The following is a 15,105-nucleotide window of genomic DNA, read 5'->3' as shown; positions in this document are numbered from 1 at the left end:
CTCACACCCCATTTTAGGCCCACATTTGTGAGCATGATCACGTGCATAAAGGTTTGTGGTTTGCATGCTCCTGGTTAGGATTCATGTCTGCACCAGATGAACGGTTTGGATCTCCGAGATGGGCAGTGGAGGTGGGCTCCATCGAGATTAAGAAGAAATAGCCCATTTTAAACTGTCGTAGGTGGGAATAAGAAAGGAGGGAGAAACCTTCCTTTGTTTGGAATTGTTGGTCAGCCCGACTTTGACTGGTAATGCAGTCCAGTGCACCGCTAGTGCACATGAACTATACTCATGCAACGCTTGTGTGGGGGTCCATTATGATGCTTACATGAAATTCACACCGTCCATGATTCTCTGTGGGTCCATCTAGGTCATCTGACCACAGATGAGGCAAATCCAAAGCTTTTGTGGGCCATGCCAACTGAATCTTGACCTTTAATTGTCGATTATCGCCGTTCCAGCAGTTAGATTGCTCCCAATCTGAATATTGACTGTTAAAATGGCCTTGGTACCTGCTTAAATGAGTCTCAACGGCATATTCAATTACTAGAAGCTAGGGTAAGGACTGTCAAATAGTGGGTTGTGAACTTAAGTGTGGTAGGCCTAATAAGGATGGATCTAGTGAATTAGATCCAAAATTTTTTGATGACTTAAGGTCAAGGCCTTCCATAGCCCTTATTAAACAATTTTAGTGGTTTCTAGAATTGTTTAATTGCAACCTAAAGATTTATTTTTATAATCCAATGGTTGGATTAGAGAAATCAGGCATTAGAATGATCGACATGACGTTGTGCATCTAATGAACGGTGGATTTACTGAGTTGGTTCCCAAAATTGTCGTTGTACGGTGGAATTCTTTTGTTAGTATATTATGTGAAAATTTTTCATGATAGGATTCCCATAATTAGATCCTTTGAGGATTGACATCAATCCCACTAAGGTGCGATGGTCCGTCTTTAAGATTAATCGGATGGATGACTTGTTATATAAATGAAGGTTGTGCTAGATAGTTGAGATGGATAGATTGAGAGCTGCTGAATGGTAACATGTAAGGTAAGTTACATGTGTTCTCATGCACGTGTAATTAATTTAGATCTTCAAGGTAACACCTGAGTATTGGAAAGTACGGGGTGTTACATATCGCCTCATTTATTTTAATAGTTTAAGCTTTAAAATTGCTTACTTTTGGTATTATATGTTTTAGCTTAGACTATCATTGGTCATTTCTATTTCAACTGATATACTCTTTGAATGACTATAATGATCATGCTCCATGTTTTAATAGTTATATGCACACCATTCCCTTGTTAGTACGTGCTTCTAGTGACTTGTATGACTTATAGAGTTTATTTTCATTTTATGCTTTTATTGGTATAATCATGAAACTAACTCTTTTCAAATACTGATAAAAATGAGGAGAAAAATTAAGTCAAACTAAAATAAGTTTAATTCTATTTTGCAGGATTGATTTGTTGTTAAAGGAATTGATAATATAAGGAGAGCAAGTATGGGGGAGCAATGCAAGTGTTACATTTTTTGTTTGTATTGAGCTGTAAATCTTTTGTAATTTGACATGAAGTATTTATAGTTATTTTAATATGTTATTGGTATGGACTATGACATTGTCTAAGTTATATTTTTATCACATAATTGACAAAAGGGGAGATTTTAGTGTACTGATTTGTGTACCTTATTTGTCAATCTATGAGTTTGTGTCATATAGTCAGTTGACCCCTTGGAAGTTGAAGACAAAAGATCTAAGAGGATGTGGATTATTAATGAGCAATGAATAGGTAAATGAGGTATCTTGCTGACCTTATCCCTTAATCCAAAACAACCCTAAACCTCTAGATGATCATTACCTTAATAGTAAACATTATGTGATCTTTCCTTAGCCTTAGGAGTCTAATTGGAATATGATAAGATAGGTTATTAGAGGTCTCAAGCTATTAAAAAACAGACTTCCCAAACCAGCAAACTCAGAGGTGTGCTTAAGCAAAGCTCGATTAATTGAGTCGATGGACCGAACATGGCCAAAAATATGTAGTAAGCTATTCACAACCCCAAGTGCAGGATCGCAATATAGTAATAACTCAGTGAGATTGAGGTTGAATCTAGAATGACTAAACTTGTACGTATTCTGAATATAACTAGAATTAGAACTAAAAAAAAGATCTACATTGACATCTGAATAATTAAGAGTAGTGGTGAATAATGTTGATTATAACTTATGAATTTAAAGGTGGGAACTAGGGTGCTAAGGATCCACTTGTAACTATCAAGATGCTACCTTACTTGATTCAAGGAACACAATTGGAATTGGAGTCCTATCCTATTCAATTGGAAGATAAAGCAATTTAAATCAAATCTGAACTTTTTATTGACCTAATTTTCAATGGAAGTGAATTGTGATGATTTGAAGGGATTTTATCACCCTACCATGCCCAAGAGACAATGGTGAATAACAGGATTTATCAATTTTACAATCTCAAAATAGGAAAAGAAGATATTTAAAGTTATCACAACATTTATTGTAATTTGAGTCACAATAAATCATAGAAAACTGAAAATATTCCTTTAATATCAAACTATAAATCAATGAGGTTCAATAATAACAAGAATTAAAGCAAGATAATCATCCAAACACGCTACAAGCTTCATCTCTTAGCCCTATCTAAGAGGTTTAGCCAACCATAGATATGATTGAAACTAAATCTTTTAAACAAAGCATGAAAAATAAACTAGGGAAGAAGAAAAACTCTTTGGTGGCTATTTCACCCTTGTGCTATACTCCTTGAGACCTTTCCAAACCCTAGAAGATGCTCTAGAGCATCTTAGGGAGTTCTATTTATAGTTATGGAATTCTAACTTTCGCACCAAGTTAGAAAAATCTAGAAACCACCTCAAATTTACGTACTCTGCGCAGTTTCTCAAAATAGACTTCTAGAACTTTCATTTTTTAAACTTGAAGTTTCAAAATATATTTTTTCAGGATAATTTCAGGAATATGTTTTTTTTAGGACAATTTCAGGATTCATTTTCTTCACTTCAAATATTTGATTGTCTTCATTCTTCACTTGGTTTCCTTAGATCTTTGGCATGTGAATTTTCATTAATGAATTCCAAATCTCTAAATCTTCATTTAGTAATCTTTTGAGCATAAATATTCCTTTTAACATCAATTTCACCTTAAGCTCTCGAAATTACATTACACATAAAAATCTACATAATTAGATCGATTAAGCACTATCATGTTTATAAAATCAAGGTATAAATAAAGAGAAATATGAAATACTTCACACTCAACACACACATCTATCATAATTGTAATTTATTTCAAGCACTCGAAGCACAAGCTCGATCGATCGAGGAATCTCTGATTCCACTCGAGCGATCGAACATGGCCAAAATAGTCCAACGAGTTCACTAGACCATTTTTAGCCTAGCTCGATCGATCGAGAGCCAGGCTAGATTACTTGAACCTAGCCATTGGATATCTATTGAACTTTTTTGTTATAAAAATTACATTCGGATCTTTGAAAATTTAGAGGGGTTTTAGTGAAAATAAAGACTAGGTGCTTTTTCACTCATATGACACATCTTAAACCTTCATCAAAAGAGTTTCATGCTAATGTTTTTGTGATCCTTTACTTTAATGAGCATTCCATGCTCCTATTTGAAGAAGTAGATAAACTCTTTCCCTTTTAGAGATTAGATACTATGCCTATAGTTAAATCCTTGTTAAAACTCATTAGGAGATTCTTTTAATTGAATCCCCTAGGACTACAACATACGCATAAGTTGTAGGAGATTCACCCAATCTTCCTTGCCTTGGTCACCTCATTGACACTTTATATGTAAGGTAAATGACCATATGAGCTAATGCATTAGCAATGTATCGACATCAATGATCGGATGAGCAATTGAGGAGAGGATTCAACCACAAAAGAGCTCTGAAGAGGTGACCCAAGATCAACACATCAAAAGGGGCTTAATCCGATAAGTAAGTTGTCAAATTGCAAGAGTCCACATAATTTTATTTTATTTTTTTAATATGTAGAATTGATTGTAGAGTTTGTAACCCAAACTCGTGTAGATTCTTGTGTAGGACCATATCACCACCGACACAGATGTGTATTTAGTAAGTTGTTATATAGGCCATGGGTGTATATGTGTTAGTCTTCGTGGGAACATCCGGTGGGAGCAAATGTAAGTCATTGGACCAGCACTGATGTTGCTAGTTAGTTGACTGAAAACTAATTAAAGTTTCTTGTGGCAGCTTCCAATGGGGGTGTATGCTAGGTCCTTGTTTAGGGCTATAAATGTTATAAATGAACTTAATTTAAAACCTCCGATAGTGAAATCTGGTATACACAAGTTGAGTTCATTCGCTATGAGTGAAATAGGGAAGTCGAACAATTATACATGCTTATGTTTGGGATTGTCTTTTGAGCACTTATTTAATTATACTTATGTGATTGATTAGTGAATTATATATATGTATGAATAAATGAATGGTAGGAGTTGATAGTTACGACAACCCACATATGCATGTATACTATCATATATAAAATAATTGCTTCGTTAGATTATGATTCGTAGTTTTGTGATTAGATCCAGTGTTGGCTTGAAAGTCTTAGTGTTAAATTGCTCAACTTAATTTAATTTATATATTAGTTTAAGTAATTATGGATTTAATTGATTAAAATTTTATTTAATCCTAATCACTCATTTCTAAGAAATAACCTTCATTTTATGGCTCTGTCAAGCTTCCATGTATAGCCCGTCGCCCACCACTATACACAGTTTCATGGCAAAAATGTTATTAAAAAAAAAAAAAAAAAAAACAACAACAAAGCAAGTTTGAAAGGGACAGGTTGCTTCCTCAACCAGGGCAATTTGGACCAAAAAGCCTATATAAATCTGCAATGAGTACATGAGAACCTTAGCATGCACAGAGTTGCATTTGGACTGGTAGACATAAACATCACTTGTCTTGGCCGTCCATAATGTCCAGTCTATTATTCTTAGGCAAACGAAACCATTCAGATGAACGATAACATCTTCTCCGTGACTTAAAAAATGATGGATAACATAATATCGGTCGAGTCACGGATGTTTCAGGACCCGGATTGCTGTGATTCGTGCATCCAAGCGGAAGAAGAGTTTGACTGCACGCAAGGGACGTTTCGTCATGTGAATAAAATGCAACTACAACTACCAGCGCGTGGGACATCCAGATTCGTTTTGTGAATTAAATGCAACTACAACTACCAGTGCGTGGGGCTAACTTGTTGTGTATGGACGCGGATTACGTCCTGAGTAAACCATGCGGGCCCATCGTGATGTATGTGTCTTATCCACATCATCCGTCCGTTTTATCAGCACATTTTATCCACGCCGTCCATCTGTTTTATCACCACATTTTATCATCCAACCTGTTGTTAAGGTCACAAAGAAATGGATTGAAAGGAAAGCACAAATATCAGCTTGATCCAGAACTTCCGCGGCCACCAGGAACTTTTCAACAGTAGGTGTTCAATTCCCACTGGTGTGGTCCACTTGATCTTTGGATATGCTTCAATTTTGGGCTTAAGCCCTAAAATGAGTTGATAAAAGGGACGGAAGGCATGGATAAGAAACATATATCACCGTCATCAGCCACGAAACGGATTGACTACTCCCCCCACTAGCCCGGTGGCTAGTTGTCGGTGCTCCGCGGGCCCCACTATGAGGTAGGTCTTTTATTCATTTTTACTGATCATTTTAGGGCTTGAACCCGAAAATAATAGGGATATAAATCTCAGGTGGACTACACCACAGGAAAATAATAGTGATTGGATATCCACCATTAAAATCCTCCTAAGGCCCATTGTACTGTTTATTTGACATCCAATCTGTTGATTAGCTAGGTTATAAAGACCTAGATGAAGAGAAAACACAAAGATCAGCTTGATCCAAAGCTTTTATGGCCCTCAAACAGTTTTTAATGGTTGACGTTCAATCAACACTTTTTCCTGTCATGTGGTCCACTTGAGATTGGGATATAAATCATTTATGGGATCATACATTAAAATGATCTAGAAAAATAGATGAACAGCATGGATGAAACACATACATTATGGTGGGGCCCACAGAGCACCGACCACTAGCCATTGGCTAGTGGCGGAGGGAGTAGCCAATCCGTTCTCCATCAGCCCTCACAGGATTTACTCAATGAGTCACTCAATACACAATCCGCGTCCGTTGTGTATAATGACATCTAACCCATTCAGCAAGACTGACCACCCTGAAAATGCAACGCACGAGAACCAGGATGATACAATCATCAAGCGGCCACACCATACTTCTAAACAACAGAAAACCACCCAAAAATTCATGTGGTGGCCCACCGGATGATTGGATCAGTAGCTTTCCATTTTCACAGCGGGGTGGCCCACAGGACAGTTCGGATGCCATATATATACCACGTTGCACCCACCGGCGGGTAGTTGTAGGGGTGGTTCATTGCAATAACCTGTCTCCTTTCTGGGCCCCAATATGACAATATAAAACTGATCACATGCACAATGATGATTGCGTCGTCACAAATCAGTTTGATCGATTCACTGGGTGGCCCACAACCGTACATGATGTCATACCTTGGTGCCATCGTTTGTCCATTGATATTGATCTTGTGTCCTAATATTTTAATTATCACAAGATTTTCAAAATATCAGAAAAAAATTTAAAGGGTTTTCAAAATAACAGCAATTTTAAGGGGTTTTGCTACTGCCTTCAAATCTTTTGAATGACACGTGGGATGTTCAATCAGCAGTCCCGACTGCTCATTCAATAGTATACGAGAGAGCAAGCAATGATGCAAAAACCATTGATTGGTCCTAACCTTTGAATGGGGCTAATACAACATCCTCATAGTTTACAAGTCATAAATCACATTGTTTTAGTCATCAAACTAAAATGCTACTTTGGAATTATAAATCTAAGCATTCACTGATATGACGTATACTATTTTTAGCTCCTCCCTTTAAAGTTTGTCTATACTGCATGTGGCATGGATATCACGTGACTTCTTCTAAACCATTAGATACCGGCAGAATCACTTGAATAGAAACAATGCATCCCACATTTCTTTGCATTAGGAGTATATGTTCGGATAATGTAAAGAGATGTTGAAAGATCGTTCGCAGTTCCTTGTCAAATTGGTCATTCTTGTAAAATCAACTGTGAAATTAAACATTTTGGCCTTTAATTTGACAATGATCGTCGAATTAGCCATTAGTTAGTTGCTTTAGCAGTCGTTGGTTGTAGGAGTTTCCTTGTTGGCCAAAGTGGCCGTGACATTTTTATATTTGGCCATAATAACCTTGATGATTCCTCATACCACTTAAGTCATGGTGGAAATTTTCTTGTCTTTCGGCCGTGGTGGTCATAATGATTCTTCATGCAACCATTGTGGCTTGCTTGAAGTAGCATATCTGTCTACTGCATAGATCCTATAGCAGCATCGTTCATATAATACATGATTAAGCATCATGTCTTTTGGCAAATTATTTTCGTTACGAACTAACTTTTGATGTGGAAGATGATGCCATGGTGGTTTATCACATGGTGATCAATTTAAAAGGATGACAACCCCAAGTGCAAGGCTGCGATGTAGTTTTAATTCAATGAGACCGAGATTGAGTTCTCAAGGGCTTATATTTATGCGTTCTCTAAAATACTTTAAAACTAGAATTAAATCTAAGACTAACTATGGAATTAGATTAGAAGAAGTAATTATGTAAATTGGATAATGTAACGAAGAAAATCAATAAAAGCAAAATACTAGAGCACCAATGATTTACTTTTAGCGATTCTCAATGCCTAATTCATTTGATTAAATTCCATAAATCAACTGAAATCAAAGTCCTATCCTATCCAGTTTGATAATAGAGCGATTAATTCGTCATTTACAAACCATAATAGATTTGAACTTTAATTGATTCATTTTCCAAATGAAGCACCGAAGTATTGATCGCAGGGAATGCATCTATCGTGTCCTTAGTCTACGATAGATTAATGGATTTTATAAATCAATCTCTTACAAAATAGATAAATAATCAATCTTAGTCTTTCTAAGCATCCAAAGTGCCCGAAGTTGACAATGAATCAACGTAAATTAAAACATTAGAGTTTTATTCAAACAAATAACAATTAATTTTTCAACATTCAAATCAAATAACACAAATCAAAGTAAACTATAACATTAAAATAACTATAACCTTCACCTCTTAACTTTACCTAAGACTTTTAGCCAACCATTATCATAGTTGAACTAAACTCTAAAAAAACGAGAAAAGAACTTAGAATCGAAAGATTGGCGAAGAAGCACAACCCCGTAGACTCTTTGCTACTACTTGCACTCTCTCCCAAATCCTAAATCGTACTTATAAGAGCCGAAATCACCTCCTTAAATAAGAAAATGTCATACTGATTTTGTACCGACTTTAGATTTTTGCACTTCTATTACGCTTTAGTCGCACTAGTTGTAGCCTTTGATCGTACCAAATTTGTGTATTAGTTGTAGCTGAATTTCCTCAAATTTCTTCTAAAGTCTCCATCTTTCTCAGGTCGGACCGAACCCTCATTCGGTCGCAGTGAATTAAGTTCGGTTGCAGCCAATTATGACTGAAAATCACAATTTTTTGTTGGACTATTTTGTGCACATTCGATCGGACTGAACAAATTTCAGGTGGGACCAAATAGTCTATTGTTCACAACCCCAAGTGTAGGGTTACGATGTAGTAATAATCTCGGTGAGATCGAGGTCGAATCCATAGGGACTAATCTCGTGTGTTTTCTGAAAGCAACTAGAAGAAGAACTAGAAAAAAATGAAAACCTAAATCTGAAATATTTGAGAGTAATTATGAGAGGTTTAATGAAAAAACTTAATAAATTCAAAGATGGGAAATTAGGGTTTTCAAGGATCCCCTTGTATAGATGAGGGAGATCTATGCTTGATTTAAGTCACACGATTGGAATTGTAGTCCCATCTTATCCAATTGGAAGATATTTCAGTAAAATCAAATTTGAACTTCCTTTGACTTAGTTCTCAATGGATGAGAGGTGTGAGAACTAGAAGTGATTCCATCATAAAACCATGCCCATGAGACAAGGCAAACAACAGGATTTACCAATCTCATATCCAATATGGGAGAATTGTGAAAGTTAGAGAGGATTCCATCACCCAACCATGCCTAAGGGACGATATTGAACAACAGGATTTCCTAATTTCACAATCTCAATACATGAAAAGAACATACTCAAAGCTATCGCAGATCTATTGTAATTTGAGTCACAACAAACCATTAAAAACTGAAAGTATTCATTATAATCAAACTAGAATCAAAGAGAGTTCAATATAAACATGAATCAAAGTAATAGAAACATCCCATCACGCTACAAGCTTCACCTCTTAGCCCTAGCTAAGAGGTTTAGCCAACCATAGACATGATTGGACTAGAATCTCTTAAGAAAGCATAAAAACTACTAAGGAAAGGGAAGAAAAACTCTTAGCGATGGCTTCTCCATGCTTTTGCTCGACTCCTACAACATTAGATGATGCTTAAGGATACCCTAGGGACCCCTATTTATAGTTTTAGGCCTTAGACTTTCACACCGAGTTGGAAATTTTTGGAAACTGCTTCGAATTTCCACACTTTGTGTGCTGTCTACGTAACCTAGGACTGGTCGAGGACAACCCTCAACTGGTCGAGGATCACCTTTGACTGGTCAAGGGTCACCTTGGACTAGTCGAAGATGATTAGTTGCTGGAGTTCGAGTCGAGGCAGCTCGACTGGTCGAGCCAGAACTAGTCGAGCAGAGTCCAGGACTAGTCGAGCGTACACAGGACCAGTCGAGCCAGTGCTAGGGCTGGTCGATGATCACGCAAATTCACTTTAAAACTCCAATTTTCTTCATTCTTGACTTGATTTTCTTGGATCTTCAGTATGTGCATTCTTCATTCTTGGTCTCATCAGATTCAATCTTGGCTTTGGTGATTCTTGAGCATTAAATACCTGCTTTTAACATCATTTTTAATCCAAGCTCTTAAATTCACCGTGCAACATAAACATGATTAAAATAGAACATTAAGCATTATCATGTTCATAAAACCAAGGAATAACTGGGGTCCAATATGTAATATTTGATCCTCAACATAATCCCCAACAAGCATTTTGTTAGTCCCGAGCAAAGTATGCGAAAAATGAGTTTAATGCGCAATGTTCAACCTTTTTTCAGAAAACAATCTTTTGTGTACTAAGTATGCATGAGTAGACTCAAGATGAGAAAGTGAGTTTTTGAAAACCTTGAGCTGAACCACATAAGCAACCAATCAAATAAATCCTTTATCCATTAGGTCAGAGCATAGTTCGCATATCAAGTTTTTCAAGTGCTCAGTGAAAATACTATCTTTTCATAATGATAGCTATGCCCATCACTTCAAGATTGGTTGAAAACCCAACTACTGACTCTGAACTTATCCCTTTTTCCTTCTTTTTTCAGTTTTTGATTTTATATCGACGGTCATTTGTATTTATTCCTCTTCTTTAGACATTACATCATTTTTAAAGACATTTTTCATTCCCCTCAAAGGTGTTATCATTCTTCATTCTTTATGACCTCTTTGTCGATATCCTATTTTTTAACTGGTTCTTTTTCTTCTTTTAAGATGGATAAAATTCTCTAGACTCAGTTCTCAATATCTTTCAATGATCATCATACTAACAATCAGAAAATCTAGTACTATTCATAAAAAACAATTTAAATAATATAAGATTCGAACTTACTCTTAATCAGACGAATGTAAGAACCATAAGTGATAGGTCACTTAGTTGCTCCAACTCCAACAATCCAAAATTTGATTTCTATCTTATCTTTATACTCAAAACAGTCTTAAATACATAACTTATTGCTTTCCAAATAGATAAGCATTGAAAATTTTTCAAAAATTTTACAAAATTTGCTCAAAACTGAGAAAATACTGATTAGGTTACCTAATATCCCATCCCTAACCTAAAATCTACATTGTCCTCAATGTAAAAGAAATAAGCATGATTTGCAAAAGAGACAATGTAGTTGAAAGAGAAGTGATGGAAAGATAGTACCTGATGAAGAGATTTTGCCGCTTTTTCCAAAGGATCTCAGCGTAAAGGTGCGTTAGCAGAGAGTTAATTAACCAAAAACAAACTATCCTAAAACAGCAGAAGCAAACTATCCTAAGCAGCATAAAGCTGACTATCCTAAAATGACAAAAAGCAATAAGCCTAACTATACCTCCATCAGACTAAGAGATCAAGGGACAAGCTACTTAGTCATGCCGTAAGGTTCCTCCTTCGGCTAATATCTTGATAAATTTCTCAAAAGGTTTCTCAATAAGATCATCCAAAAGCCCTTTTTACAATAGGATTGGATGCCATGGAGCATGAATTTCCAGAGAAATTTATACACCTCAACAAAAAATTGTCGTTGAATCGCCTGATGTATCCAAAGTATATATGATTCACCTGTGACAGAAAAAGTTTCAATGTTAGTACTCCATGGTGAATCAGAGACTACAAGTAGATGAAATTCAATAAAAATCTTAGTAGGTGGGGTAGTCTCAACACACTCCAAAGTTTCAATCTTCGATTCAATTTTCAGTTCCTCCTCCTTTAATGGTAAACATTCATGATCTGGGGGAGGAGATTCTTTAGAATAGGGTTTTCTCAATTAGTAACAACTGCCGAGGTATTGCCTTGCCAAGCATCCGCTATGTTTTGTATAATGGGATTATTATACCGGGCAATCTTCTAAAGAGTCGAAACATTCAGTTGAAAGGAGTTCATTCATCACATCAAGATCTGTGATGATATGCCCAATAACTCTTTTATCTTCTTCGAGAGTATAAATGAGCATACTCTCTTATTTTTTTCTCAAGGTGAGATGAAATCACCACTGGGTATGTCTCTTCTTGACCTAAGTAAACTTACTCAAGATCAGTGGGCAAAGGTCTTAAGTCAAGCTTCGGTGTCTTGAGGCTATATGGTAGAGGTATTATATTAGTTTAGGGAAATTCTTTAAATCGTGGCCTCCACCAGTTAACTTTAAGTACTGGCACGGTATCAAGCATGGCCCCTGTCTCCTTAATCATGTAATCATCAAAATCATGGGAGTGGGCAGGCATGTCTAAAGGGTTAGAGGATAAGGTCAGAAGTGCTTTATCTTCTATGAAAGAGTCAATCATGTTAATATCATGGAAATAATCATCATCCTCTAACTGTCTGCCCGTATTGAAAAAGATGTTTAACTCCAATGTCATATTTCCAAAAGACATACTTATGACTCCATTCCTATAATTAATGATTGCGTTTGAAGTGGCAAGGAATGGGCGACCAAGAATCACGAGAATTTGAGTGCTCATGTTATTGATGGGTTGTGTATATAGGACTATAAAATCTACCAGGTAGTAAAATCTATCAACCTGGACCAACACATCCTCAATTACCCCTCTCGGCACATGAACTGGATGATCAACAACTTGTAATGTGGTTAGGGTGGGTTTCAATTCACCCAAACCTAGCTGTTTGCAGACCAAGTAAGGAATCAGATTTACGCTCGCTCCTAAATCAAGAAGTATGTGCTCAATGCGGTAATTCCCAATTACACAAGCGATAATTGGGCTACTGGGATCTTTAAATTTTTGTGGCATATCTTGCTTTAGGATGACACTCACTTTTCAGTTAAAAAGACTTTCTTTTGAATATTTTGCCATCTTTTGGTCGTACATAATTCTTTCAGAAATTTGGCATATAAATGTATTTGTTTAACTGCATCAAGTAGAGGAATATTGACCTTCACTTGTTTCAACACCTCTAGAATGTCCTGAGAGTTAGAGAGAGGTTTTAGTGCAATCAACCATTGGGGGAATGGTGCAATCGGCTTGCCTTGAAGTTCCAGTTTTAATTCTTATGGGGCATGGCTAGGTATATCATCATTGTCCTCTTCCGGGTCCTTAGGCTTTTCAGCCCTTACCGGAATAGATTTATCAATTATCTTCCCACTCCTAAGAGTGGTGATAGACTTAGCTTACTCCATTTGATTTGAAGAGCTTGGGTCACTTATTTCATATTGCGGTTTGGGATTGGGGAGAGGTTGAGCAGGAAGCATTCCCTTTCCCCTAATCGCTAATTGTAACTTTATCCTTTGAACAGACAACGCAAGCGTTTCAATTGCTGATCTGATTTCCTAGATTGCTTGTGCCGAATTCTGATTAAGTAGCTCCTTGTCTTAAATATGTTTTAGAACTGGATCTTCTTAAAGTTTCCCTTGATTTGGATTTTGATTGAAGAAACCTTGAGGGGTAGCAATTTGTCCATTCCTCCAACTAAAGTTTGGATGATTTCTCCAACTAGGATTGTATGTATTGGAGGTAGGTCCATTGAAAGGTATTTGGTAATTGTTCATGGCATTAGATTCCTCATTCAGCATCCCTTAAAAAGCAAGTATTGTTGGACAATTTTCAGTCATGTGATGTTGCAATCACAAATACCGCAAACAGTTTCCTTAACCTTATCCTTCTTTAGTTCCATGGCCTTAAATTTTCTTATGAGATTAGACACTTTAGCATTAATATCATCATCCTCCTTCAGAAGGTGTAATCCACCTCTCTCCTTTGATTGAGTGGGCCTAGAAGTGGTGCTTGATTTTGGGTAAGTGTCCCATGATTGTGCGTTTTCCGCAAGTCTATCCAAGTAGTCTCACCCATCATTGACATTTTTATTCATGAATTCCCCATTGCACATTGTCTCAACCAATTGGCGCATGGAAGATGTCAATCCATCATAGAAAAAGTGTGTAATATGCCACGTTTCAAAACCGTGCTGTGGGCGTGAACTGACAAGATCCTTGAACCGCTCCTAACATTAGAAGAATGTTTCATCCTTCTTTTGGGCAAAGTTCATGATTGACTTTCTAAGGGTATTTGTTTTATAATGTGGAAAAAATTTCTTTATGAACTCCCTTATCATGTCATTCCATGTGCCAATAGATTTGGGATATAGTGAATGCAACCACGTTTTAGCTTTCTCTTTCGAAGAAAAGGAAAAGAGTTTTAGTCTGACCATGTTCTCAGACACGTTAGGAAAATATAAAGTAGCTATGATCTCTTCAAACTCTTTCAGATGCAAATATGGACTTTCAGATTAAGTCCATGGAATTTTAGAAGGAGTTGGATCACCCTTGGCTTGATATCCATGTGTCCCATATTTTCTAGAAAAACTATACATGAGGGCGTGCTCACCCCCGCCGGTTGTAAATAATCTCACAAAGCACGATGCGGGGGTGCTTGATGCACCTCATTCTCATCCTAGACTTTCTCAACCCTAGGTTAAGGTTGTTTTCCTGGTTGATTGCAGCAATCACTTCAATTAACTCTGATGGTCTAGAGTGGTGTCTAATCCTGTAATGGATAGATAACCCATCAACTAATCCTCCTTCACTCAAAAGACGTTGAGTGTTGTCACAAACCCACTTGGGAATGAAACACTCTCAGCCCTCAATTTCAGATTCTAACCTAAACCTAAAACAGAGAAAGGAAATAGAAATCTAGAAATAGAAAGAGAGAGGGAATTGGGAAGAAGTTACCAAATTGGAAGTTCCTAATTAAAATCCTGCAAAACAAAACAAAACCAGTCAGTTTCTAAAAACTGAAATTCTAAAATTAGAAAGTTCCTAAAAATAAAAATAGAAAGCAAACAAGTTTCTAAAAATGAAAAAGGAAAGTTTCTAAAAAAATAGAAAATAGAAAGTTTCTAAAAATTGATTAAGAAAGTTCTAAACCTAGAATTAGAAAGCAAGTTAGTTTCTACGAAATCCTAAAATTAAAAAGTTTCTAAAAATAAAAAAAAAACCCTAATATAAAAATAGAAAATAGAAAAACCCTAATCTTAACCTAATTCTAAAACGGGATACTCTTAGAAAAATGCAACCGTTAATCCCCGACAACGGCGCCAAAAACTTGTTCACAACCCTAAGTGTAGGGTCGCGATGTAGTAATAATCTCGGTGAGACTGAGGTCGAATC

General features: G+C 36.5%; 1 non-coding gene across 1 annotated transcript; it reads left to right on the top strand.

Moving 5' to 3' along the window:
• Nucleotides 1–13,896: 13,896 nt before the first annotated feature.
• LOC131217946 (small nucleolar RNA R71) lies at nucleotides 13,897–14,003 on the top strand. Its single transcript, XR_009157526.1, has one exon. It is a non-coding gene; the product is annotated as a small nucleolar RNA R71 (small nucleolar RNA).
• The last annotated feature ends 1,102 nt before the right edge of the window (nucleotides 14,004–15,105 follow it).

This window comes from Magnolia sinica, chromosome 10 (genome assembly GCF_029962835.1).
Source record: "Magnolia sinica isolate HGM2019 chromosome 10, MsV1, whole genome shotgun sequence".
Classification (NCBI taxonomy): domain Eukaryota; kingdom Viridiplantae; phylum Streptophyta; class Magnoliopsida; order Magnoliales; family Magnoliaceae; genus Magnolia; species Magnolia sinica.
The sequence above is the reverse complement of the archived record's forward strand: the minus strand, read 5'-3'. Positions and strand labels throughout refer to the sequence as shown.